This window comes from Chelonia mydas, chromosome 1 (assembly GCF_015237465.2).
Source record: "Chelonia mydas isolate rCheMyd1 chromosome 1, rCheMyd1.pri.v2, whole genome shotgun sequence".
In the NCBI taxonomy this organism is placed as follows: domain Eukaryota; kingdom Metazoa; phylum Chordata; order Testudines; family Cheloniidae; genus Chelonia; species Chelonia mydas.
Window position 1 is genome coordinate 14,030,565 of NC_057849.1, and position 24,954 is coordinate 14,055,518.

The 24,954-nt window shown below is 45.7% G+C and overlaps 1 protein-coding gene across 5 annotated transcripts in view; it reads left to right on the forward strand.

Moving 5' to 3' along the window:
- The window catches only part of GDPD5 (glycerophosphodiester phosphodiesterase domain containing 5), a 335,621-nt gene that overhangs the window by 56,951 nt on the left and 253,716 nt on the right, over window positions 1–24,954 (forward strand). For 3 of the 5 annotated variants that reach the window (XM_037882114.2, XM_037882015.2, XM_037882059.2), the window contains exon 2: window positions 20,175–20,271. The exons of the other annotated variants lie outside the window; for them this stretch is intronic. The gene's annotated coding sequence lies outside the window, so the exon portion shown is untranslated. The remainder of the gene's footprint in view (window positions 1–20,174; window positions 20,272–24,954) is intronic. 5 annotated transcript variants of the gene reach the window in all.

Consider the following 24,954-nt stretch of genomic DNA (forward strand, 5'->3'; position numbering starts at 1 on the left):
GACTAATGAGCTTGGAAAAGAGACTACTAAGGTGGGGGATATGATTGTAGTCTATAAAATCATGACTGGTATGGAGAAAATGAACATGGAAGTGTTATTTACTCTTTCATGTAACACAAGAACCAGGGAGTCACCAAATTAAATAAATAGGTAGCAGGCTTAAAACAAACATAAGAAAATACTTCTTCACACAATGCACAGTCAACCTGTGGAACTCATTGCCAGGGGATGTTGTGAAAGCCAAAAGTATAACAGGGTTCTAAAAAGAATTAGGTAAGTTCATGGAGAATAGGTGCATCAATGGCTATTTGCCAAGATGGTCAGGGATGCAACCCCATACTCTGGGTGTCCTTACTGCTGAATGCCAAAAGCTGGGACTGGACGACAGGGGATGGATCACTTGATATTTGCCCTATTCTGTTTGTTCCCTCTAAAGCATCTGGCATTTGCCACTGTTGGAAGACAGGATACTGGGCTAGATGGACTATTGGTCTGATCCAGTGTGGCCGCTTTCATATAAATAGAACCTAGGACCCCTTACTTCCATTCCTATGTGCTAACTACTAAACATTATACTCTTCATAAGAAATAAGTAATTCAAATAGCTTTTAAAATTAACTGCTCTGCCTACAAAAATATTGACTCTGGTAGTAGCAATTTGAGCTCAAATTTTCCAGGAGTTATGGCAGCGTGTTTCTTTGCTTCTTCCTCAGCTGAACAACTTAAATGGGTGTTAAAATACATTTTTTTGCCTTCCAAAACCTGGTAGGGCAGAAAATGCGTTGTTGGTGAGATTCTCTTTTCTCTTCGTCTCCTCCCTTCTTCAGCCTTGACTCTCAGGGCTGGTCTACACCACAGAATTAGATTGAGTTACCTACATTGCTTGAAACTGTGAAAAATTTCACATTCTGTGCAAGCGTAATTAAGTTGACCTAAGCCCAGGTGTAGACTTGGCTAGGTCGAGGGAAGCGTCCTTTTGTTGATCTAGCGACTGCTTCTCAGAGAGGTGGATTTACTCCTGGAAGAACCCCTTCAATTGCTGTAGTAAGTATCTACACGACAGTGCTACAGCAAGGAAAGATGTGAATCGCTTCCCAGGGACCTGTTGGAAATAAAATGTGCTGGAACCATAGACTCTGTCAGACCTAATTTTGTCTTGATTTGCAAGGCGGAGGGGAAACTATGGCCGCGTACGACAATAGTTGACAAACGCAAGCAATTTTGTTTCTTAAACTGCACATTTCTTAAGCAGCGTTTTACTCTTGTTCTATTGTGCTGTGTTAGATTTACCCTCCCAGTGCTCACAACGTTCTGTTTGCTTTAATTCTTACACGTACCCATGACCTTCTCTTGGACAAGGTATTATAGCTCCAGAAGTTCTGAGACTTGTTCATGGCATGGACAATATCTTCATAGAATGATTTTACCCTGGACACCTCCCATCCCATTCGTGATTACAATAACCTCTCTGCCACAAAGGTAATTGTTGTTACTACCACAAAGCAGTATATTAGGTAAGTATTTTAATGTGTCTTGCTGCTTTTAATGCACTTAGCACCTGGAAACAAGGAGAACCACTGCCCTGAGACCAGTCAACTCTCCTGGGACCACCAGCTAGGGGGCTGGACTATTGATGGTCTGTGGAGCTATTGTTCTGCTTTTTTTGGAGGATCTCTAAGCACTTGCTGTCTTAAACTGATGGCTGGATTCGGCTCATCCTTGTAAAAGCTCCTGTGACCCCAGGGTCACATAGCCTGGAAGAGCCCTGTTCTGAGCAGTAGAGGGGAGCCGTGTGTGTGTGTGTGTGACAGATAAAGCTAAGCAGTAGTCATCTGTAGATGGTGGTTGCTTTGTTAGGTAATGGGGAGTTAAGACCTCTGCTTTCTATACCAGGACGGATGGTTAAGGACTCAGGTTTGATAGGTGCTCCTGTAAATACTCTGACCTTGTTAGATAGTGCCCTGGCTGTAAGCCAGGCAATGGTGCGACAAAAGGGGGTTGTCCCTTAGCTGGCTCACATATAACTTGATTTGTTACCCCAAGATCAGAATTTGTCCCACTACGGCTGTTACTTACAGACCACACCAACCCAGTGCAATGTAAACGCAGAAGTCCAGTCACTTAGAAAGAGGCAACGCATCTGTAAGTGCATTGCATGGCCTAAACCCAATCTCCCTGGAGCACTCCCTGACATGCAGCATGATGTGCATTCCTGACATCAGTCACGGGTCAGGCTGGGGCCCTGTTTACATCCTATAATTAACATCTGGGTAGTTAATCACCAGGCAGCAGCAGAGCCAAAAAAGCTCTGAATTGAAGTCAGGCTCACAGTTGCAGTGGGATCTCTGTAGTCCATAGCTGATGTGAGCTAGCAACAAAGCTGTATAGACTCAAGCCATCCACACGTGTGTGTGTGTGTGTGTGTGTGTGTGTGTGTGAGAGAGAGAGAGCCATCCCTCTCTGTAATACACACATGTATGTGAGAGTTACACACAGGAGGTGAAGGAGTATTTGTGGCACCTTAGAGACTAACACATTTATTTGAGCATAAGCTTTTGTGAGCTACAGCTCACTTCATCGGATGCATGCAGTGGCAGAGGGGGATATGTGAGAGCCGTCTCCCCTGTGTGCATGCGTGCCATTCCCCCTCCACCGCCCCCCCACCCGTGTGGATGTGTGAATCAACAAGTATCAGTGTCATAAATATAAAGGGAAGGGTAAACACCTTTAAATCCCTCCTGGCCAGAGGGAAAAACCCTTTCACCTGTAAAGGGTTAAGACGCTAAAGATAACCTCTCTGGCACCTGACCAAAATGACCAAAGAGGAGACAAAATACCTTCAAGGCTGGAGGGTGGGGGGCAGGAGCGGGGAACAAAGGGTTCTCTCTGTGTGTTTTTTTTTTTTTTCTTTGCCTGGACCAGAGCAGGAATGCAGGTCAGAACTCCTGTAAAGGGCTAATAAGCAATCTAGTTAGATATGCGTTAGATTCTGTTTTGTTTAAATGGCTGATAAAATAAGTTGTGCTGAATGGAATGTATATTCTGGTTTTTGTGTCTTTTAGTAACTTAAGGTTTTGCCTAGAGGGATTCTCTATGTTTTGAGTCTGATTACCCTGTAAGGTATTTACCATCCTGATTACAGAGATGATTCTTTTTCTTCAATTCAAAGTCTTCTTTTAAGAACCTGATTGCTTTTTCCTTGTTCTTAAGATCCAAGGGTTTGGGTCTGTGTTCACCTATGCAAATTGGTGAGGATTTTTATCAAGCCTTCCTCAGGAAAGGGGGTGTAGGGTTTGGGAGGATTTTGGGGGGGAAAGACGTTTCCAAGCGGGCTCTTTCCCTGTTATATATTTGTTAGACGCTTGGTGGTGACAGCAATAAAGTCCAGGGGCAAAAGGTAAAAGAGTTTGTACCTTGGGGAAGTTTTAAGCTAAGCTGGTAAAAATAAGCTTAGGGTGTTTTTCATGCAGGTCCCCACATCTGTACCCTAGAGTTCAGAGTGGGGAAGGAACCTTGACAATCAACTAACTCCCATGTAAGTCAGGCTCAGTTCTTTCCTCTTTCTCTCTTCCGGTCTTCAATTGAGGAACCTTTAGTCAACACGAGGAGTGTAACAACAGTCCGGTATCTGGCTAATGAATGCTAGTTGGGTATGTCTGAACTCTTCTTGCAATAGACTACTAGTATTAAAAATTTAGCCTTATAAGCTCACAAAACAGAAGAGATTTGCCATCTATTAATAGCCCCTCATTCCTGGTTAGTCATGTACTATTTTCACTGGAACACAATATAAAAAAGCCCATTAACTTCATTAAAGCTGTGTCTGAGAGAGTGCAATTACTTTCTCACTACAAGTCTCTCCCCTTTCCCCCACCCCCTTATAGTAGAAACTGTGGGGTGGTAACTATGGGTCAGAGTTCCCCTTCCTATGGCAGCTGTAGAGCATCTGCTTTTGGTTTAAGGAGGTGGAAGGGGATTTCTTCTGAACCTCAGTTGTTACTGAAGATGATCGCTCTTATATATAGTGCTTTTCATCAGTCGATCTCAAAGCACTTTACAAAGGAGCGCAGTATCATTATCTCCATTTTACAGATGGGGAAACTAAGGCATGGAGTGGCAAAGTGACTTGCCCAAGATCACCCAGCAGGCAAATGGCAGAGCAGGAAATAGGGCCCATGACGCCTAAGTCCCAGTGCAGTACTCTAGGTGCTAGGCCACCCTGCCTGCCAATGAAAGATGGCTACCACTGTTAGTTGCCACATCATAAAGTTTTCCTGAAGAGAATTTTTTCCCTTTAGAAATAGTCATTTTACAAACAACATACTCTGTATTGGTTAAAGGCCTTCTGTTGCATACGGCTTTTGTCTATATGATTTGACCTAGTAGGTGAGGAGAAATCTGCGTTCCATTCTTTTCTGCCTCCTTTAAACCAAATTTATTGAAAGCAGTTAAATTATAGCTTTAAAACAAAGGTTGGAAGAGGTGAGAAATGAGACAAGGAGCCTCGCTAAAGAATATGGGCTTGATCCAGCTCCCATTGGAATCAATAGGAGCTAGCTTAGGCCCTTTCTGCACATCCTGGTCTCTTAAATATGTACACAAAGGTGCCCTAAACTTGCTCCTGAGTAGGAGGGGTGAGTCCAACAGCAGGAAGTGGAGTACAGAACGTACTGTGTGAATTCATGTTGCCATCTTGTTGCTGGCTTACAGGAGCTAAGGTCTCTATTGCTAGGGTTACCAACTGTGTGATTTCATCATGGGTCCTCCCATAGGGGGTATGTTTTCTTAAAGCCTCAGCTCCTGGAGTCATGAGGTCACATGAGAATCTGACTTGGCTTCCTAATGAAAACAATGTTTCTGGCGCTAATCATTGTAGAGAAAAGCCTGAAACCATGAACTAGGCGCACCCCGTAGGCTCAGAAACCAGAAGGAAAAGAAAAGGAACCAACACTTTTATTATTTATTGTTATTTTTAAATTTCACCTTTTGAAGCCCAGTTATGATTTCTGGGCACTTGGGGTTAACAGAACACTGCTGCTTCCGCTTCCAGCTGGCAGAGTTGTTTAGTTCAAGTGGCCGAGGCTCGTGTGTCATGGAACTGGGGTCAGGTCGTGGCTCCTGGAGGTGGAGTTTTAAGCAAGTCCTCTCGAGTTACTGCGTCTTGTCTGCATGGATTCATGACCAATGGAGAGAAGCTGTTAATTGACTTAAAATATTCCTCTCCACAGGCTGTATTTTACAGTGCATAAGTGTGTGTATAAAGCTTCATTGTGCTGGTCCAAACTGATTAGAATAAAAAGAAAAGGAGTACTTGTGGCACCTTAGAGACTAACCAGTTTATTTGAGCATGAGCTTTCGTGAGCTACAGCTCACTTCATCGGATGCATAGCATATCGTGGAAACTGCAGAAGACATTATATACACACAGAGACCATGAAACAAGTTTTGTTTCATGGTCTCTGTGTGTATATAATGTCTTCTGCAGTTTCCACGATATGCTATGCATCCGATGAAGTGAGCTGTAGCTCACGAAAGCTCATGCTCAAATAAACTGGTTAGTCTCTAAGGTGCCACAAGTACTCCTTTTCTTTTTACGAATACAGACTAACACGGCTGTTACTCTGAAACTGATTAGAATGTAGCACCTCAATTCCTCCAGACACTCCAGCTGTTAACACAAGTTGTTTCTAGTAGAGGCTTCCTGTGGTTAGATGTCTGAGCCCAGGTTAAAACAGTGTTATGCAGCCAGGATGTAGGTTGGGCAGAAGGAGATGAGAAGGTTTGTCTCTGTGTGGCTGGCCCAACCTTTGAGAATGGGGAGAGAAATAATTTCTCTGCGTTGGCCAGTGAATCTGTTAGTACTCATAGCTGGGAGTGGGGCGCACAGGGGCCCCTGTCTCCTGAACTGGCAGACCTGTGCTGCTGTGAAAACATACACAATGCTGTTTTGAAAGCCTTGGCGGTGGCCTATGCGGGTGTTTCCTGTGTTTAGTGTGTCTGCGATTAACCACTTCCTGGAACTTTCTCCCCCTTGCGCTAAACCTCCTGGAGAGGAGAAGAGCAAAGGTCACCCCCACGGTGACTGGTGGCGTTTCCCAGAAATGCAGGTCTGGTCTGATCAGCTCCAGAGTGGCAGAGCAGGCTGAAGGCCTGGCTCATGGGCAGGGGGGGCCACAGAACCCAGAAATCCAACCGCTCGCAGGGACAAGAATGAGAAAAGTGACAAGAGTGCATGGTGCAGGCTCAAAAAGAGGGATCTGGAGAGGAGCCCCCAGCAGAGCACCCAAGACGGTGCCTGCTGCTCCAAGGAGGAGTTGGTGGACGTTGCCTAGAGGAACTCTTGTCTCAGTGCTTGGGCAGCAGCCTGGCAAGGTCACCAGATTGCTCCACCATTTGGCCTCCTCCTGACCTGGAGGGACCATCTTGAGGAGTCTATTCAAGGCTTGTTCGCTCTGCTGAGTGACGCTGAAGTGCGATATGTAGTGGAGTGAGGGTTCGATGGGCCTGCTTAACGGGGGAGCCCCAGCTGCTGTCAAGGGGATGCTGCATGCTGGGCTCCTGCTTCCCCCTGCGATTCCCCCCCTCATTCCCATGTTCTCCTCCTCCCCCCCTCATCTACTCCCTTTCCTTCCCTACTACCTCTTCTGCCCACCCCATCCCTTTGCCTCGTTTCTCCCCCGTCCCTTACCCAGCCGCGCTATGGGCACTCACTGCTGTACAGAAAACAGGAAGGCTCCCGGCACGCCGAAGGGGAGCAGGACTGGCACTAGGACTCAGGGGGCGGCATCCAGCTGTGGCACCAGCAGAGCCGAGCCGCAGCCTCTTTCAGCTGGGCAGCTCTGTGCTCCCAGAAATGAGGTGGGGGGGGAGGCAGTGGCTCGTAACCCCGGGTGCCTCCCCATGCCTTCCTCTGTTTTGAGGGGGGCAATGCGCCCGCCCGAACTGCACCCCTGGTTGTCCCCACGTGTGCCCCTCCTTTGCTTCCCTGTCATTTTCTGCAAGGAAGCAAAGAAATTCTGCAGGGAGAACACTTTCTGCATGCACGCAGTAGTGCAGAATTCTCCCAGAAGTAGTGTGTGCACGTGTCTTAAGTTGAATTGGTCAGTGAATTATTATTATTATTGATTTATTTATTTTTACCAAAAAAATTTAAACTCCTTCACTTCCCTGTGTGGTGCCCCCTCCCCCCAGTCTGTTCATTTAACATTAAAACTGCCCATGTTGATGTTTTTATTTTTACATTTCTTTTAATCTCTCTTGAAATTGCGGCCAGTTGCAGTGAAGACGAAAGCATATCTTGCCACACAACGTTCAGCACAAAGGAGACGTTAATCTGTGCAGGTAGCCAGTAGCTCTCCACCCATGCATGCACTGGTCTGTTGATACCTTTTAAAACTACATATACAAGTAATGGTGTTTTAAAACCAACACCAGTTGCAGCAATGTTGTGCAGGCAAACCAAAATAATCTCTCAATTCCTAGTGCCCTGTCCAAGAACAGACCGATGGTAACGAATTGGTCAGTGTAATTTAGCTGATCAGTTCCCACAAGCTGTTCTGCACACTGCTAGCAGCCTTTCTGGTAGCAGTTCAGACAGGATGGGCTAAATCCTGCCTTGAGTCACAGCCTTGCAACTTGACTGGGGGCGTCTGGGGTATGACTAGGGGCAGAATTTGTCCCATTTTCCACTCCAACTTGGGAGTTGGGGAACATACTGGGCAAATCAGTGGGGACTGAAGTGTGTGCTTCAAATCTTGTCAAAGAAGTCAGCCTTTCTGGAAGAATGTAGAGTTGCTTTATCTAAGCTGTTTCCAAGGCACCCACCATTGTGGTGAGAGCTCTCTCCCGTGGTTCCAAGTAGCTGTAAGTATGTGACAGTGGCCAAACCCTGGTAAGCTGCCTCGGCAGGCGGGCTAAACCAGGTGGGGGTAACTAGAAGTGTGGAAACTGACAGTAATTTAGGGATCGTCCTCCCACGCATACGAAGACTGTTCCGGTAGTCAAAGTGAAAGAGACCATATATTGATCTACTGTCTTGAAAAGCAGTGTAGCGATGCAGTGTGGAAGGTGAAAGGCATGATGGGGCACTACAGAAGTCATGGCTATCCGCTGCAGCTAAAGGAGCCTCCAGCTGTAACAGCCTTTGTGCCACTGGACGAAGCTTCGTCAGCCAAGAGAATGGGATTGTCCCAGTGCAACGACTCTCGCATTTTAATCAACTTCACGCACACGTCATTTAACGCACATCTCTCTATAAAAGTCCTGTGGCGATGGGGGAGTGTCAGAGCGACAGCGGAAGATGATTCCTGGCAGTCATAGCCACAAGCCTGCGTGCAGGCGGCCTGGGACATTGGTTGGCCATCCCTGACCCAAGGGCAGCGGGGAAGCGTGACAGCACCCCATGTGACAGAGCAGCCCTTTTTTGGATTGCGCTGCTCTCCCTTTGTAAGGGAAGGGGCTAGAAATGATGCCTCAAACATTGCCTGCCCAAATTGAATCCGGCCAGCTTACCGCGGCTGACGGATCATACTCAACGTGGTCGAAAACCAAAGATAACTAAAAAGGCACTAAAGATTGCTGCTTGGAATGTTAGGACTATGATAGAGAAAGATGATACCTCTCGATCTGAAAGAAGAACAGCTCTCCTTTCAAAAGAGCTAGCCTGGTATGACACTGACACTGCAGCGCTCAGTGAAACTAGATTGGCAAACGAGGGCATTATAACAGAACCGGCTGGGGGTTACACCTTCTTTTGGAAGGGAAAAGAACCACATGAAGATAGAATCCATGGAGTGGGAACTGCCATCAAGACCAAACTCTTGCAATGTCTTGAAGACTTTCCAATAGGCATTAACAAAAGACTCCTGAAACTCCGGTTACCACTAAATAAGTCGCGATTTGCCACCATCATCAGTGCATATGTGCCCATCTTAACAAGCCCTGACAATGCTAAGGAATGGTTCTATTCTGATCTCGACTCTCTCATCAAGTCAACACCACAAAGTGACACTAATCATCCTAGGAGATTTCAATGCAAGAGTAGGTAAAGATAACAACAGCTGGCAAGGTGTCATTGGAATCCAACTAAAGCAAGTTGGCAGTTTTCCCTATCTCGGCAGCAACGTTTCCAGTGATGGATCTCTTGACAAAGAGATCACGAACAGGATACAGAAAGCTTCTTAGTCATTAGGAAAGTTACATATCAAAGTCCTGAAATCCCACAAAAATAAAAGGTTTCAGAGTAACAGCCGTGTTAGTCTGTATTCGCAAAAAGAAAAGGAGTACTTGTGGCACCTTAGAGACTGTAGCTCACGAAAGCTTATGCTCAAATAAATTGGTTAGTCTCTAAGGTGCCACAAGTCCTCCTTTTCTTTTTACAAAAATAAAACTTTATCATGCTTTTGTGCTCACATCTCTCCTCTACGGCTGCGTGACCTGGACACCATACAAATGGCATATCAACCAGCTAGAGGCCTTCCACATGTGGTCTCTGTGCGCCATTGTTGGGATCCACTGGCTGGACAAAACTACCAATATGGAGGATTTCCAAAAGCCAAATGCCACAAGCATCGAGGCCATGCTGATAAAAGCCCAACTACGCTGGGTTGGACACGGCATTAGGATGCCCAAATATCGACTCCCCAGAAAAATTTTCTATGGAGAATTGGCGCAAGGACATCGGAATCAAGGCCGCCGCAGAAAGCGCTACAAGGACAGCATCAAGAACAGCGCACACTTCGGTGCAATAAAACCGGATAATCTTGAAGCCTGCATTAAATAGATCAGCATGGTGACACACAGCACTCAGAACTTTCCAAGCCTTTGAAGAGGACAGAAATAATCAACTGTTAGCCGCAAGAGAAAAGCGACATACCACTGCTATAGCTACCAAGACGCTCACCAATGACTTTGTCTGCCCGATCTGCTCAGGAGCATGTGTGTCACGCTTTGGACTTCAGAGTCACTCCAGAACCCACAAGGAGAGAGCATGAAAACGTCATTGTCGAAGCGACGAAATACACACACGCACCGTTGTGGTATCTAAGCACCAAACATTCATAATGTGAATTGATGCAGTCTGAGTGACCCTAAAAACTAGGCATTTATATACAGAGATCATCTTCAAAGTGCTCTGATTAGTTCTCCAGCATCCATCACAGTTAAGTAAATGCTCCTCTTCACCCCTCCCTCCCCTCCTTAAGGATGTCAAAACTGAGGCAGAGAGTATAAGGGACTTGCCCAAGGCCATAAGTAGTACTTGATTGGCTCCCAGGCAATAAAGTCATCACCTTGACTATGGCCTATTAAATATTGCGGATTGGGAACTCTGGTACAGAAACTGCCACGGCAGGTCCATCTAATTCTATATTCTGCCTCTGGTAGCGGCCTATGCTGTATACTTCAGAGGTGAGCAAAAGAAAAATCTCCTAATAGAAGATGTGTAATGCTACTCCATGGCTTGTTCCTGACCCCAGGCAAGTGACCAGGTTGTGCCCCAAGTGAGGGTTCAGAGCTCTTAGGCTGCATATGATCTCTTTGTTCTTCAAACTGAACTGCACTGTCTTAAACAGACGGACAATGATCGACCCATCTGATCCGCATACAGCGCGGGTACTGGTAAATGAATAGACATTTTGCTCATTAATAAAATATTTTACCCTCCTAGAACACTTTAGATCGGAGGCTCTCCAAGCACTTTGCAGACATGAATGAGATTAGCCTCTCCAACATGCCCGTGAAGCTGGTAGGGAAGCATTGTCCTAGTTTGATGGATGGGAAACTGAGGCACGGACTGCTCGAGTTGCCACAGAAGGGTTCTGTGGGAGAGCTGGGACTATAATCCTGATTTCCTTAACTCTGTTTGGTGTCTTTTCATTACCATGTTTCCTCCCCGTCACGAACACAGCTGTGACCTACATAGCCTTCCCAAGGGCGAAGAAAGAGACAAAGGCTGGCTGGCTCAACAGAGGAACTTCTCTAAGGGCAGGTCTACACTACAGAGCGGATTGATGCTCTGAGATTGATCCACCAGCGGTCAATTTAGCGTCTAGTAAAGACCCGCCAGATGGACTGCAGATCACTCTCCAGTTGACCCCCGTACTCTACCCTCGATGAGAAGAGTAAGGTAAGTCGACAGGAGATTTTCTCCTGTCGACCCCGCATGGTGTAGACACCGCAGTAACTTGACCTAAGGTACGTCGACTCCAGCTACATTATTCACATAGCTGGAGTTGCGTAGCATAGGTCGACTTACCACGGTCGTGTAGATATGCCTAATCTTTGATCTGCAATAGACAAGCACCAAGGCCAGGTCTTCATGGTTGATGCCTTCTTATCAATGGAATTTGTGCCAGCAAATATGACCTGTGAGATACTGATACATTTGATCAAATATTTATTATCCGACCCCTCAGAGAGACCAGCTTATGTGGAAGTGTGCATTACTGGGGGAGTGGCAGTGACCCCCTCTATTTAGGCTGCTTAACACTTTTCCCATAATGAAGTGTGAAGAATTAAGTGCCCTAGTGCCGCCATAGTTTGCACCAGGACTTTGAAATTTGGCAGGGAGCTAGCCCTGGGGTCAGTGAGGTGTGTGGTGTCCCCCCCAGGCCTAATGTAAATAATGTTCATATTTGGCTGCATTCAGATCTGGTGAAAAACTGCCACTTCCCATCCTTCCTCCGCTCATTGCAGTGTGTTTTTGGCTTGTTGCTCCCAAACCCACAACCGTCTTATTAGCACTGCACACGCGCCGCTCCAGCATCTTCCTTCCGTGTGTCACGCTCGTCGCGTCGCTGAGCAGGTCCCGGGCACAAGTGGTGCTGCTGCATTTTGTGCACTGAAGGAGGCAGGCCTCTGGGGATGAAGTATTGTGTAATTTAGAGACTAACCAATTTACTGGAGCATAAGCTTTTGTGAGCTACAGCTCACTTCATCGGATGCATAGAATGGAACATATAGTAAGGTGTGTGTGTGTGTGTGTGTTGCAGTCTGTTTGGCCAAACCGGACAGTCTACGCAAAAGAATAAATGGACACAAATTTGACATAGGGAATCATAACATTCAAAAACCGGTAGGAGAACACTTCAACCTCTCTGGCTACTCAGTAAAAGATTTATGGGTGGCAATTTTGCAACAGAAAAGCTTCAAAAACAGACTCCAGCGAGAAACTGCTGAACTTGAATTAATATGCAAACTAGATCTCATTAACTTGGGTTTGAATAGAGACTGGGAGCGGCTGGGTCATTACACATATTGAATCTATTTCCTTAAGTTAAATATCCTCACACCTTCTTGTCAACTGTCTAAATGGGCCATCTTGATTATCATCACGAAAGTTTACTCCTGCTGATAATAGCTCATCTTAACTAATTAGCCCTCACAGTTTGTATGGCAACTTCCAACTTATCTGTGTGTCTGTGTATCTATTTATCTATCTTACGATATGTTCCATTCTATGCATCCAGTGAAGTGAACTGTAGCCCACGGAAGCTTATGCTCAAATAAATTGGTTAGTCTCTAAGGTGCCACAAGTCCTCCTGTTCTTTTTGCGGATACAGACTAACACGGCTGCTACTCTGAAACCTGTGATTGTGGTAACTATGTAGTTTAAAACGTGCAGGCCAGGTCCTCAGCTGCTATAAATCGGTGCTGCTCCTTTGACTTTTTTTTGGTATGTAATTTCTATAGTACCTCTTGCTGTAACAATTAGGTGCTTTAATTAAAATATTTTAAAAAAATAACCAAAACCCGACAGTGCCTATGGTGTCTATAAGTGGTGGCACAAAACTAAAAACACAGCTACTGTAACTTGCCAACATGTCTTACACTGAGACAATCTATATAGCTTATCAAAGAGAAGGTGCTGGTAATAACTGATAAGTACCTATTGCAACAGAGCTCTGTAACTGAGCAGACTAAAGGGTAACAAGGTCCAATAGTTAGAGGTTGTGGCTTATTTCTAGCTTGATTCCCCCACCCCACCCCCAGCTTTAACTTTTTAACAGTAATCTGGGGGAAGGAAATGGAAAACTCTCCATCACTTGAAGTCTTTCAATTGAGACTGTGGATGCCTTTCTAAAAGATGCCCTCTAATACAAATAATATAAAAAAATAATTCGGCCACAAGCCACCTGGTTTGATAGTTTTCACGTCGGTCACAGGGAAGAGTAACTCCCTCCACTGCAGGAAGGGCTGGTTGAAATTTTCTGACCGGCTCTGCAGCAGGTCGGAACAGATGGTCACAGAGGTCCTTTCTGACCTTAAAATCGACCCTCCTGCCTGCTGCCTGAGTGGTGGAAGGGGGACATCCATACTGGCAGCAGCACCTACAACTTCTACCAACCTTCTGTTCGCCGAGCAGTGGCTTGGTAGCACGTGTGTCAGTCAAGCTCCTAGAACGGTCAGTCAGAACTCCTTCCTCGTCTTTCTGGCCTCCATTTGCAAATGCCTTTTTTTTTTTTTTTTTTTTTTTTTTTGAGGCCTGGTGCCTTTATGAGTCATAAGTCAGGACCAGACTTTCTAACGATTGTGCCTGTCAATTATTTCCTCAAGATCTAGGCAGAAGTTTCCAAGTGTCCACTAATTTTAGTGCATTTGGGTGTCAGAGTGAGATGCCTATAAATATGGGCATAAATATACAGGGAAGTGGGGGAAGAATATTCCCCCTCAACTGAGGGTAGGTGCATGGGTATGGCGGTGTCATTGGGGATAAGATGTCTTGTAGGAGGACAGCAATGTCCAGTGCGCTCGCTCGCGCGCTCTCTCTCTCTCTCTCTCTCAATCTCAACTTCCTTGTCACCTGCAAAGTCACCCGACAGCTGCTCAGCTGCACACACCAAGCTGGCTCTGCAGGCTAGCTAGGGAAGTGGTAAAGGAAAGGCCGTTTCCCTCCAGCAGGCAGAAGATGGCGGGGCGGGGGTGGGAGGGTGCGAGATTCTGGCTTCCAGCAGGTGGAGGATGTTGGGGTGGCAGGGAATCTTCTGTCACTTCTCAAAGCTTAAGGGGAGGAGGTATTGGTGGGAAGGGGTGAGGCTGGGTCAGAAGGGGAGCCAGGGAGTGGGGGAAACTTGGGAAGGTGAGGAGCGAGAGCTTTAGGGGAGAGGATGGGAGCTGAGGAATTGAGGGAGGAAGATGCAGGAAATTCAAGGTGGGGCAACAGGGTCAGGACATCTTCTTGTCCCCCTTCAACTTTGGGGCCAGCATGACCCCACTTACTGCAAGGGCCTGATCTGCAGAGGTGCTGAGCACCTGCAGTTCCCAATTGACTGCTTGGCACCTCCAAAGATGTGTCCCTGAATTCTGTGTTTGGGGAATGTCGGCTTGTGTAACCCAGTTGGAATTGGAGATCATTGGTATAGCAAGCGTGTCTCTTGGCTGCCCCGACATCCATCCTGTGACATCCCAGTGTTGAGATCTTCAAAGCAGCGCAGGGGAATGTAACCCTACGTCTTCCATTAATTTTAATGGTTAACTGCACTGCGCTGCTTTGAAAACCTCCACCTGTGTGTCTTATTGATCAGAATTGTTAATGTGTAACATTGCTCCTGTAGCAACGGCTCCTGCTTTTGAAAGTATTTCAGTTTGGGGTGCCTTGGCAATGTTATACTGCATGGACACTCTCTCTTTATCCAGTCCCAGGAGGTGAGGGGTTAGGCCCAAAGCATTTATTGCTAATGCAGCTTTGTGTGGGCTAGTGAGGTAAACCTGTACAGCTTTTTCCTGCCAGGTGAACTAACTGCTTTTTATTTGCCAAGTCCTAATCTCAAGGCCTGTGTCTACATTAAAGAATAAACTGTGTGCTTAAACTGGTTCAAGTGCGTCCACACTAGTTATGCTGAAATGGTGTGGGAATGGTTATAGGCGTGGTCCATGTCCGTGCTAGTACTGTTCTAAATTGCTTTGGTTGTAATGCTCTCTGGTGACTCAATTCACGGTTTCTGACAAGCATCTTGAAAGCAGTGGATTTTGAGAGATTTCAATAGGGTACAGATGCATAAAGAGATAAGTAGTCCAGGCCTATTTGAACCATTCCAGCTTGTCTATGTCTAGGTTCACAGTGTAAGGCCTGGTCTACACGGGGGGAGGTGAACTAAGTCGGTCTAAGTTATGCAACTTCAGCTTCGAAAATAGCGTAGCTGAAGTCGACGTACTTAGAGCTACTTACCGTGGTGTCTTCACTGCGGTAGATCGACTGCTGACACTCCCCCATCGACTCCGTGTACGCTTCTCGCTCCGGTGCAGTACCGGAGTCGACGGGACAGCGCTAGGTGGTCAATTTTATCACGTTTTCACTAGACATGATAAATCGACCCCCGCTGGATTGATCGCTCCGGAGGTAAGTGTAGACATGCCCTAAGAGTTGAGATTGACGTGCTGAATACCTAATCTATTTAAACCAGTTCTTGAGATACAATAAACTTCTCTAGTGGTAGACAAAGCAAAGGTTCTCTGGCTGACTAATGTTTAACACAGATGAGAAAGCTCTCTCCCTTACTCTGCATTTGGTGTCTGACTTTAGATGCAACAGGCAAGATGCAAAAGGAAGCTTCAGGGTCTAAACTCGTGTTGTGGCAGGTAAATGGATGAAACAGCTGAGTTTAAACTATAACTGACTGGAAAATGGAATTTTCATCCCGTGGGAAACGCTCACGTTTTGAAATTTCGTCCTGAACTGGTATTAAAAAGTAAAAATTACAAGATATTCTGTGGAACATAAATTCCAAATGTTTTTCAATTCAGAAACATTGAAACCACCTTAACAAAAACATTTTGTTTTGATGTCGTAATATGTTTTTTTGGATGAAGTTGAAAAACTGTACAGTAAAAATGAATTGCCTTGTGCTAGTTCTGAACCGTTTCAAATTTTTTCCATCAAATTAAGTCAAAATCAGAGCACGCCTGCGAAACTTCTAGATTTTGATGAATCAGCATATTCTGATAAGTATTCCATCAATTCTTTGGACTAGCTCTAGCTTAAACCATCCCATCAGCCTTTCGAGTTTTGTAAAGAGGGAAACGTAACCTTTTCTGTCGTAAAAAATTTCTCATGGCACTTTGCTCAGAAACAGCTGAAGTTTGATAGCTGAAATGTGGCATTTAAATAGTCTGCAGTGAAGACAGATGCTTTTTGTTAGATGCCAACTTAGTTGCTTTAACACCGAGCAAAGTTTAGGTCTGTACAAAAATTGCGAAGTCTGTAACCATCTGTTCTTAAAATGATTTTGCAATTTGAAATCTTAACGCCTGTTCTGAGTGACCTCGACCAGAAGCTTGGAATGGGTGATAGGGAATGGATCACTTGATGGTGACCCGTTCTGTTCATTTCCTCTGGGGCACCTGGCATTGGCCGCTGTCGGAAGACAGGATACTGGGCTAGATGGACCCAGTATGGCCATTCTTATGTTCAATAGCTCCATTCTAATTACCACTGCTCACAAGGAGTGAGCTAGAAGCAGCTGATGTCCAAGAAGTTTATCATCAAAATTGCAATCTGTCAGGCATATCATACAGGGTCACCATCACGTTAGCCACTGCAGCAGTTTCACCAGAGTGAGTTGCAGTTCCCCTGCTGGTGGTGAGAAGTAGCTGTGCCATTTGTGGAGCAGGCAGTCAAAAGCGGTGATCTCTGAGCTGGGTGGAGTAGCCTGGTAAATCTGGCCTCCTGCACTCCCCGCACCAGTTTGTACGGGCACTTTCTGTATGAGTTCAGAGCAAATCTGAATGAGCTCTTTGTGCAGGTGTATTCCTAGGTAATGGGAGCTTCTCCACTTCGGGAATTAATACTTGACAATAGGCTTGGCAAGCCAGTCCATTGACTGCCTAGTCGACCACTGTCAAATATTCCGGCAAGAATGCCCTGATGTGGGCGGGAGCTAGCTTTTTGATTGGAACATGGGGCCATGAAGATGCCCAAAGATGTGGCCCACTGCCTACCTAGCATAATGAATTTTAAAATGACTTTTCTTTTATGGTTGCTGTTTGTTTTATTTCTGTTTAACTTCATTTTTCTTTTCGTTTTTGTAACTGTTCAGTCATGAATAGCATTGACATGGAAATGCTAACCTAATATTGCTAAAAAGATCATTCTTTCCTTTTTTTAAAAAAACTTCACTTCATTGTTTCACATTTTTCTGAGTTTAAAATAACTCTGTTAAGTAACTTTGTTTTTGTAATTAGGCATAAGTATCTATTTAGGGCTAGGCCAAGTGAAAACCATAAAGTCTTTCTCCTTTTTTGTTACTGTTCTAAAAAATCAGTGCGTTAAAATATTTGACCATTTTTGACCAAAGTCTGACCAGTCAATTGCACCATTATTTTTGGACAGGTCAGCTGCCCAACCCTAGGTCAACAATATGGTACATAACTGAACCCTATTGATTGCACCTGCCCTGGATGTGTATTCACACAGCACTTTCTAAACTCCCAAAGCTTTCTCCCAGCATGCACTAAACACTGTGCAAACCTGAAATGGAGTCTCTGGAAGCAGTCTCTTTATTTGGTGGTTTCAAATTCTTGGTCTGGAATCTGGAGGTGACGTGCCCAGGGCTTTATAACAACCCAGATTTTTAATCATACACAGTGTTGTTGTAGCCCTGCGAGTCCCAGGATATTAGGGAGACAAGGTGGGTGAGGTAATATCTTTTATTGGACCAACTTCTGTCGGTGAGAGATCTGAAGAAGAGCTCTGTGTAGCTCAAAAGCTTGTCTCTTGAACAGAAGTTGGTCCAATAAAAGACATTACCTCCCCCACCTTAAGTCTCAGATTTTTGTAATGCAGTCCACAAATACCTACTATGTTACAAATATCCTCTTACTGACTGAACATCTTACCTTTTTGCCCTTTCACTACCCATGCTATTTAGGCCGTTTTCATTGTGTTGCTAAGTAGTAGTCTGTTTCACTTGTATCTAGTAAACTTTTCTTTGCAGCGTGTGACGTACAGGAGCATCTCAATGGTGGTACTGTAAATCTTGCTGGGGGGAGTGATTAAGAAAACAAAACCCTGTCGTAATGGTTTTTAAGAAAGTATCCTGGAAATGCTTCTACTGGCATCAAATTTTGGAATAAAGTGCTAGGCCAGATTTGATACGACAGTGTCACTTTAATTCAGGCTTAATTTCCAGTGCTGTTAGTTGAAACTTACGGCCAGTCCAAGCAATTTACATAATATTGTGCCTTTTGGGTTCCAGTTGGCACATAGCAACATTTTTTGGTAGAGTTCTTCAGAAATCCCCGATCACACCACAGGCTCCTAACTCTTTGTGGTAATGGCATTATTGGGTGTGGGGTTTGGGTTTTTTTTAAATGTCTAACAGCATTTTGTTGTTGCTTCCTATGTGAGAGTCAAAATAAGACACAATTTCCTGTCTGATTCAGTGTCACCAATGAGCCCTTCATTAACCTGACTAAGCACAGTATCACAGTTTAGTCTTCTGAAATTAGATCATAGAATATCAGGTTTGGAAGGGACCTCAGGAGGTCATTTAGTCCAACCCCCTGCTCAAAGCAGAACCAATCCCCAATTTTTGCCCCAGATCCCACATGGCCCCCTCAAGAATTGAACTCACAACCCTGGGTTTATCAGGCCAATGCTCAAACCACTGAGCTATCCCTCCCCACAATGCTGAATTAGGGGATAATTTATGGGGAAGGACTTGCAGAATTGAATAATAATCCTATCCTAGCTGTAGAATTCTATATGGAGATTCATAAAAACTGGTAGAAAGGATAGAGAAGTTTGTTTTGCTCCTATAGAAACCTTATTGTTTTCATCCCTCTAAAATTAAGTAGTCAAGCATCTTCTCTTATGTAAAATACCCTCTCCAAGCACTCTAAGCTTGTGGGTGGGGGGAGTGGGGCGGTTTCTGACAATGTGTGTTTTCAGAACACTACTGGGAAACAAACACACGGTTCCTCTGTAAGTGCTTGAGATCAAAGATTGGTTTTAGGTGACACAGACAGACTAGGCAAAACAAAGAGAGAGAGAAAAGCCCTGGCATATCTTCTCGGCCTTTTGTAAAGGCAGTAGGCAGGTTCAGTGTCTCGTCTAGTAGGCCATGATCCAGCAAAGTAATTAGGTACATGCGGTGTCCCCTTGAAGCCAGCGGGGCGAGGCATGCACTTAAGTCTCTTGCTGAATCAGCCTATAATGGGAAAGCTGTCTCCAACCTGAGCTACAGAGCAGCTACAATTGTTCCATAATGCCATAAGATAGGCATAGGGGTATAAGTATATGCTACAGGACATACAGGTACAACACAACAAAATTATTTACTGTTGAACGATAACATTCTCTCTACCCTGCCCCGCCCCCAGCCTTCTTGTAACTAACCATGGGATTGTAACACTGCATTGAACTTGTATACATATGGCCACATTCTGATCTCATTTTTGCAAACGTAAATTCAATTCAACTGCACGGGCATCCCTGTCTTTTGCCCTGGTAAAACTGAGCTCGGAATCGGGCAAATAACAGGTGATGTGATGCTATGTTTGCTCTTTGAAGTATGGCTCCCACACGAAAGGCATAGTCACAGCAACTCGCTAACAGCCGCAGGAGACTTCTATCCACAGGAGTAAACATCCAGGTTATATTTAGATTTTAAAAGCCCAGAATCTGCTGTACAAAGTATCTTTTGAACTGATGCGACTGATATCCATGTCAGCGGCTGAGCAGAACTTTTCTAAAAACAGCCCATCATATTGTTGCTTTTAATGACACTCGTGCCCAAATGAAATGAGCCCCTTAAGAGAGAAATAGATGATAAAACCACAGCACATCCTAGTTTAGCTTAGGGGAGCTATACAATGCAGTATGAATGCCCCCAGGGTTCTTATTTAGCTTCTGTGATAGTAATGGAACAGCTGGCTTTGGTTCCAGGGTGAACCAAACCATGCTAGGATGCACATCTGTGGAGTGAATTGGAAAGCACAATTTATGGCATAAATTCATACATGGGATGCATAAAGTTTTGAATGCTGCGGGGTGGTGAGCTGCTAAGTGTCAAAACATCTAGATTCCTGGGCTACTCTGTGGTCTGACCAGAAATCCCTATCTGCCTAAGGTAATGGACTGTGTCTTGTAACTACTCATCTCTGGATAGAAAATGCAGAGACGAAAACTGCAGAGACGAAGATAATATATATAAAATTTTTTTTTCTTTCTTTCTCAGCACTGGCAGCACAGTGGGTCTGTCTCCCTTAAGTCACTCTGATTCCTTAAAGTTGTTCTGGCTGAAACTTTGACAGTACGGATAAGTCAACTCAAAGGTAAGCAAAAGAAACAGGATCGAGAAATTTTTCCCCCCAGTGTCCCGTAGTCCTGTTTCTAACCAGGTAACTGCTACAGTGGCTTCTCCGTAATGTTGCTCTGCTCCGTTTAAAGAGCAACCTTTTATGCCGAGAAGTAACTGCTTGTCAGTGTTACGTCAATGACGTTTGCGTAACACCGACAGACCCTGGTCGGCGGCGGGCAGGATCGAACCTGGGAATTCTGGAGCTAAATGTTTGAACCTCTACTGCAGTGGTTCCCAAACTTTTGTACAGGTGACCCCTTTCACATAGCAAGCCTCTGAGAGTGACCCACCCCCCTTATAAATTAAAACCACTTTTTAATATATTTAACACTATTCTAAATGCTGGAGGCAAAGCCGGGTTTGGGGTGGAGGCAGACAGCTCACGACCCCCCATGTAATAACCTTGTGACCCCATGAGGGGTCCTGACCCACAGTTTGACCCCTGCTCTACTGCATGAGCTAAAAGCCACATGGCCCTTAGCTAAGGCTGTAGCAAACTCATTAATTTCTAAATGGCCTCTCTGCCACTAGAGGGGACAGAGCACCACACCCAGGAGGTGTGTGAGTTACATTTGCATAAGAATATATGATGTGTGGGGTGACAAAAGCCACTATAGTTGCTAATAAATCAGAAAATGATACTCTTTTATAAATATTTCTAATTCCCATCCAGAATCTTGCACTAACAAGAGGTGTGCATGTGTCTGTAGCAGGGGTGGGCAAACTTTTTGGCCCGAGGGCCACATCTGAGTATGGAAATTGTATGGCGGACCATGAATGCTCACGAAATTAGGGGTTGGGGTGCGGGCTCTGGGGTGGGCCAAAAATGAGGAGTTCAGGGTGCTCTAGGTTGGGATCAAGGGGGTTCGGAAGGCAGGAGGGGGATTAGGGCTGGGGCAGGGGGTTGGGGTGTGGGAGCGGGTTAGGGGTGCAGGCTCCGGGCAGCGCTTACCTCAAGCAACTCCCAGAAGCATTGGCATGTCCCTGCTTCGGCTCCTACGTGGAGGTGCGGCCAGGTGGCTCTTTGCACTGCCCTGTCCGCAGGTGCCACCCCTGCAGCTCCCATTGTCTGTGGTTCCCAGCCAATGGGAGCTGCGGGGGCAACATTTGGGGAGGGAGCAGCGTGCGGCGCCCCCTGGCTACCCCTACGTGTAGGAGCTGGAGAGGGGACATGCCACTACTTCCGGGAGCCACGCGGAGTGGGGCAAGCCCCTGACCCCGCTCCCCGGCTGGAGCGCCGGAGCAGGGCAAGTCCCATACCCTGCTCTCCGGTGGGAGCTCGAGGGCCGGATTAAAACGTTGGGAGGGCCGGATGTGGCCAGGGCCGTAGTTTGCCCAGTCCTGGTCTGTAGAGTAACCCCATGATCTTATTGCTGTGCTAATCCCTCCTTTTTCACCCCTCCCCTTCCTTATTCCCACTTGCCATATCTAAAACTAGACTGGAAACGCTTCAGGGTGGGGACTGTGGGCCAGATCCTTCAATAGGGTAAATGAACTATTCTGGTTTGCACCAGCTGTTATAAATATATCCTTCCTTCCTGACCTTTACCTTTGTCTTTTTTTTTTTTTTTTTTTTAAACCTTTCTGGAGGTGCAACTGATGTTTTAAATAATGCAAAAGGTGCTGATAGGATTTTTTTCACTTATCAAACAACTTAAACTTTGGGCTGAGATGAAGCATGGGAAGATTTGGCTCAAAAGGACAATTTTTCCCCCCAGAAAGTTATGAGGCAATCAATGAAAGTTGTAGGGGCAGTTATATATATATAAAGTCAGCCTTAATTCTTGCTGTACATTTGCAACTAGGAAGTCTCTGCTACAGGAATAGTCTGTAATGACAGTAATGAGAGTATCCTTAAAGCCATTTCTACTCTTCTGCACAGCCCAAATTGAGCGTGGGGTCCAGCAGAAGACGATGAGCTCCTGTGTCAATGTGCTACGTGTCATGGAATTGATTAGGCAGCATGACAGGGCAGGTGTGAAGCAGGATGCCAGGGGTAGGAACCATTCGTCTCTAAGCAAATACGTTTGCTATTCTAGTGTAAATGGCAAAGAATGAGAGAAACTCAAATCCACTTTGTGTAATAGATATTACAGGTCATGGCTCCGTGGAAGGGTCTCCTCCTAAAGGATTTTGTATGCTGTGGGACCGGTTTCAGTCCTGGTGTAAACAGGCACAGAACATTTATTTCAGTGGAGTCGCACTGGTTTTCCCGAGACTGACTGTGGCACTTGGATTCCATTCTCTTGGACAGCTTGCCAGAAGGGGAAGCTATTTAGCTGCTGTATGGCAGGAGGTAGTGAAGGGACTAATACTCTGCCCTTTAGAGTGTCTGCCATCTGAAGGTCTTGGAGAACTTTGCAATTGTTCTAACTCTACCCCTGCCACTTACCCCTCTGTGTGGGTGATACCCGCCCATTTCTGGTTCACCAAGCCACTGTTCCTTCTTCGCTCCAATAATCCCCCCCCCTCAAGGCTCTCTCCTTCAGTGCTGTCGACAAGGAGCAAGTTGATAGTGAACTATATTGGGTGCGGGGGAGAAAGCATATACCCAAATGTACCAGATAATCCTTCTCCTTGCCTACTGGAACTTGCAGTCAGAGGTAGAAGTTGACAGCAACTTGCAGCCTGTTCATTTTCCAATTTGCTTTTAACTTCTAAAGCACCCTGCTGACTTGTCTAGTGTTACCTTCGTTCGCCTCTGTCACTGGCTTGCCTAAGCCAGGGGGTGTCTCATGAGCTCACCTAGATTTCAGCAGCCTGGCCCATTTCTAGCTCAGGTTGGCGCATCTGGGCCTTCCATTCATAGAGTAAATCAGAGTCTCTTGGTGACCTAAGCGCAAAGTGTGGCCAGGAATGGGCTTTGACCCGGCCTGGCTTCTTGGGTTATGATAGAGAGAAAATCCATCCTTTGTCTCCTAGCTCACCCAGGAACTGCCACTTGATAGAAGTAGCCAGCCTTCTTATTTGGCCTGCTGGGCCTTCATTGGCTGCCACCTGCTCTCCCAGCCCTTCTAACTGTTGGAGGACCAAGTCTTGCTGGTTCTGTGTGCAGCTAACCCTGGGAGGCCTTTCTGGGCAACCCCAGAGGTCCCAAACTTTGTCCTTCTTTTCTTAAAGGGTCACTTTCTGGGGTGTGGTGCATCAAGGCAGCAGAGTCTCTGGCAGGGGGCAGCAAATGCTGGAACACCGCATCCTACCCGAATGTTTCTTTTTATTGGTGCTAAACTGTGTGGGCTGGCCTTTCCTACCTCTGTTTAATACAGGTCTTACCATCCTCCTATTTGTAATACAGTAACACCGAGGAACCTCGATAAATGTCTTGTTGCGCTCGGCGTGGTACAAACATAACCGAAGACCGTCCCTGCCCATAAGAGCTCACAGTTTAGGTGACCAGATACAGCACAAAAATGGGATGGTGGTGAGTTGCAGGGATGGTATAACAATAAGATGAATGATCTTTTGCCTCAGTGACCTGCACTAAAGGGTATCCCTCCTAAAGAACCTCATGGATCTGTACTGTTTTCTCTCAGCCGGTTTGGTTCCTGAAGTTTTGATCCCTGGCCTGTGGTCAGCCAGAATGGAATCTACAAATGCATTGGGCACAAGCATTGATGATTGAAGCTGCATGGCGAGGAGGCCGTTTGTTGTATTTTTATTTTTTTTTGTTCCGTGTCTGCTTTGAAGAAGTCTCTGCTCCTGCTGATTCTGGGAGTAAGAGACCAGGAACTGGAAAAACTAACTTGTCCTTATCCCAGAACTGGATGGCTTATGCTATCTCCCATAGTGTAAGTACCAGGGCAGGTCTTGCCACAGCATGGGGGGAGGGCTCTGTGTAGCTCTTTCGCTTGTGGTTCCCCAATTCTTCTTTGGAGCCAGCGAGTCACTTCATTTCTTTTTAAATCTCACCTTTGAAATCCTTTGCAATCCTCTTTGCTTTGGGAACGATGCCCTGTAAAGCCTCCGATGGTCTCGATGAATGGTACTATGTATTTTAAAAAGCATATTGTGAGCAAGTGTGGCATGGATGTTTTCGAGAACCTGCCTGTCTGGAAGCGGGGCAGGTTTCAAGTGTGTTTATGTTCAAGTGCTAATGGAGAAGCCAGCAGAACAGACGGACAGCAGTCAGTGTGTTTTGTGGGTCTAATTTTAGTGCTGGCTGCTGCCCAAAATGGGTAGCTGGATCGGTGGGTTTCCCTCTCAGAGCCAGCCAAGATTTAGCCATCTAGTGCGTTGCAGGGACCTTAATGGGCCTCAGGTATCCCATTGCTTTTGTCAGATGACAAAGCTAGCATTGCTGGCCATGTCTCTAAGCGTGTTGGACAAATTAAGTTACTTTCTATTTGGGTAGAAGCTTGTGAAAGAAGCTCTCTTGAAACTGAGAGGAACTGATCCAACGCTAGGAGAAAGCTTTGCAAACTACCGCCAGCTCCTTACTGCGTCAAAGTGGTTGGCTCTGTTCCTCTATTTCGAGTTGAGTATTTCTGTAGAGTGCATGTATAAATCTGAGACTAATTACTTATTGCATGCAGTGTTGTGGCTGGTGGGTGGGTGGTTGCTAAGCACCAAGGATGTGCTTGTCAATTTTAAATATTTTTTTTAATAGATCAGCAATCATCAGCGGAGAGTCAGTTTTTTTTCCCCCTAATCCATATGT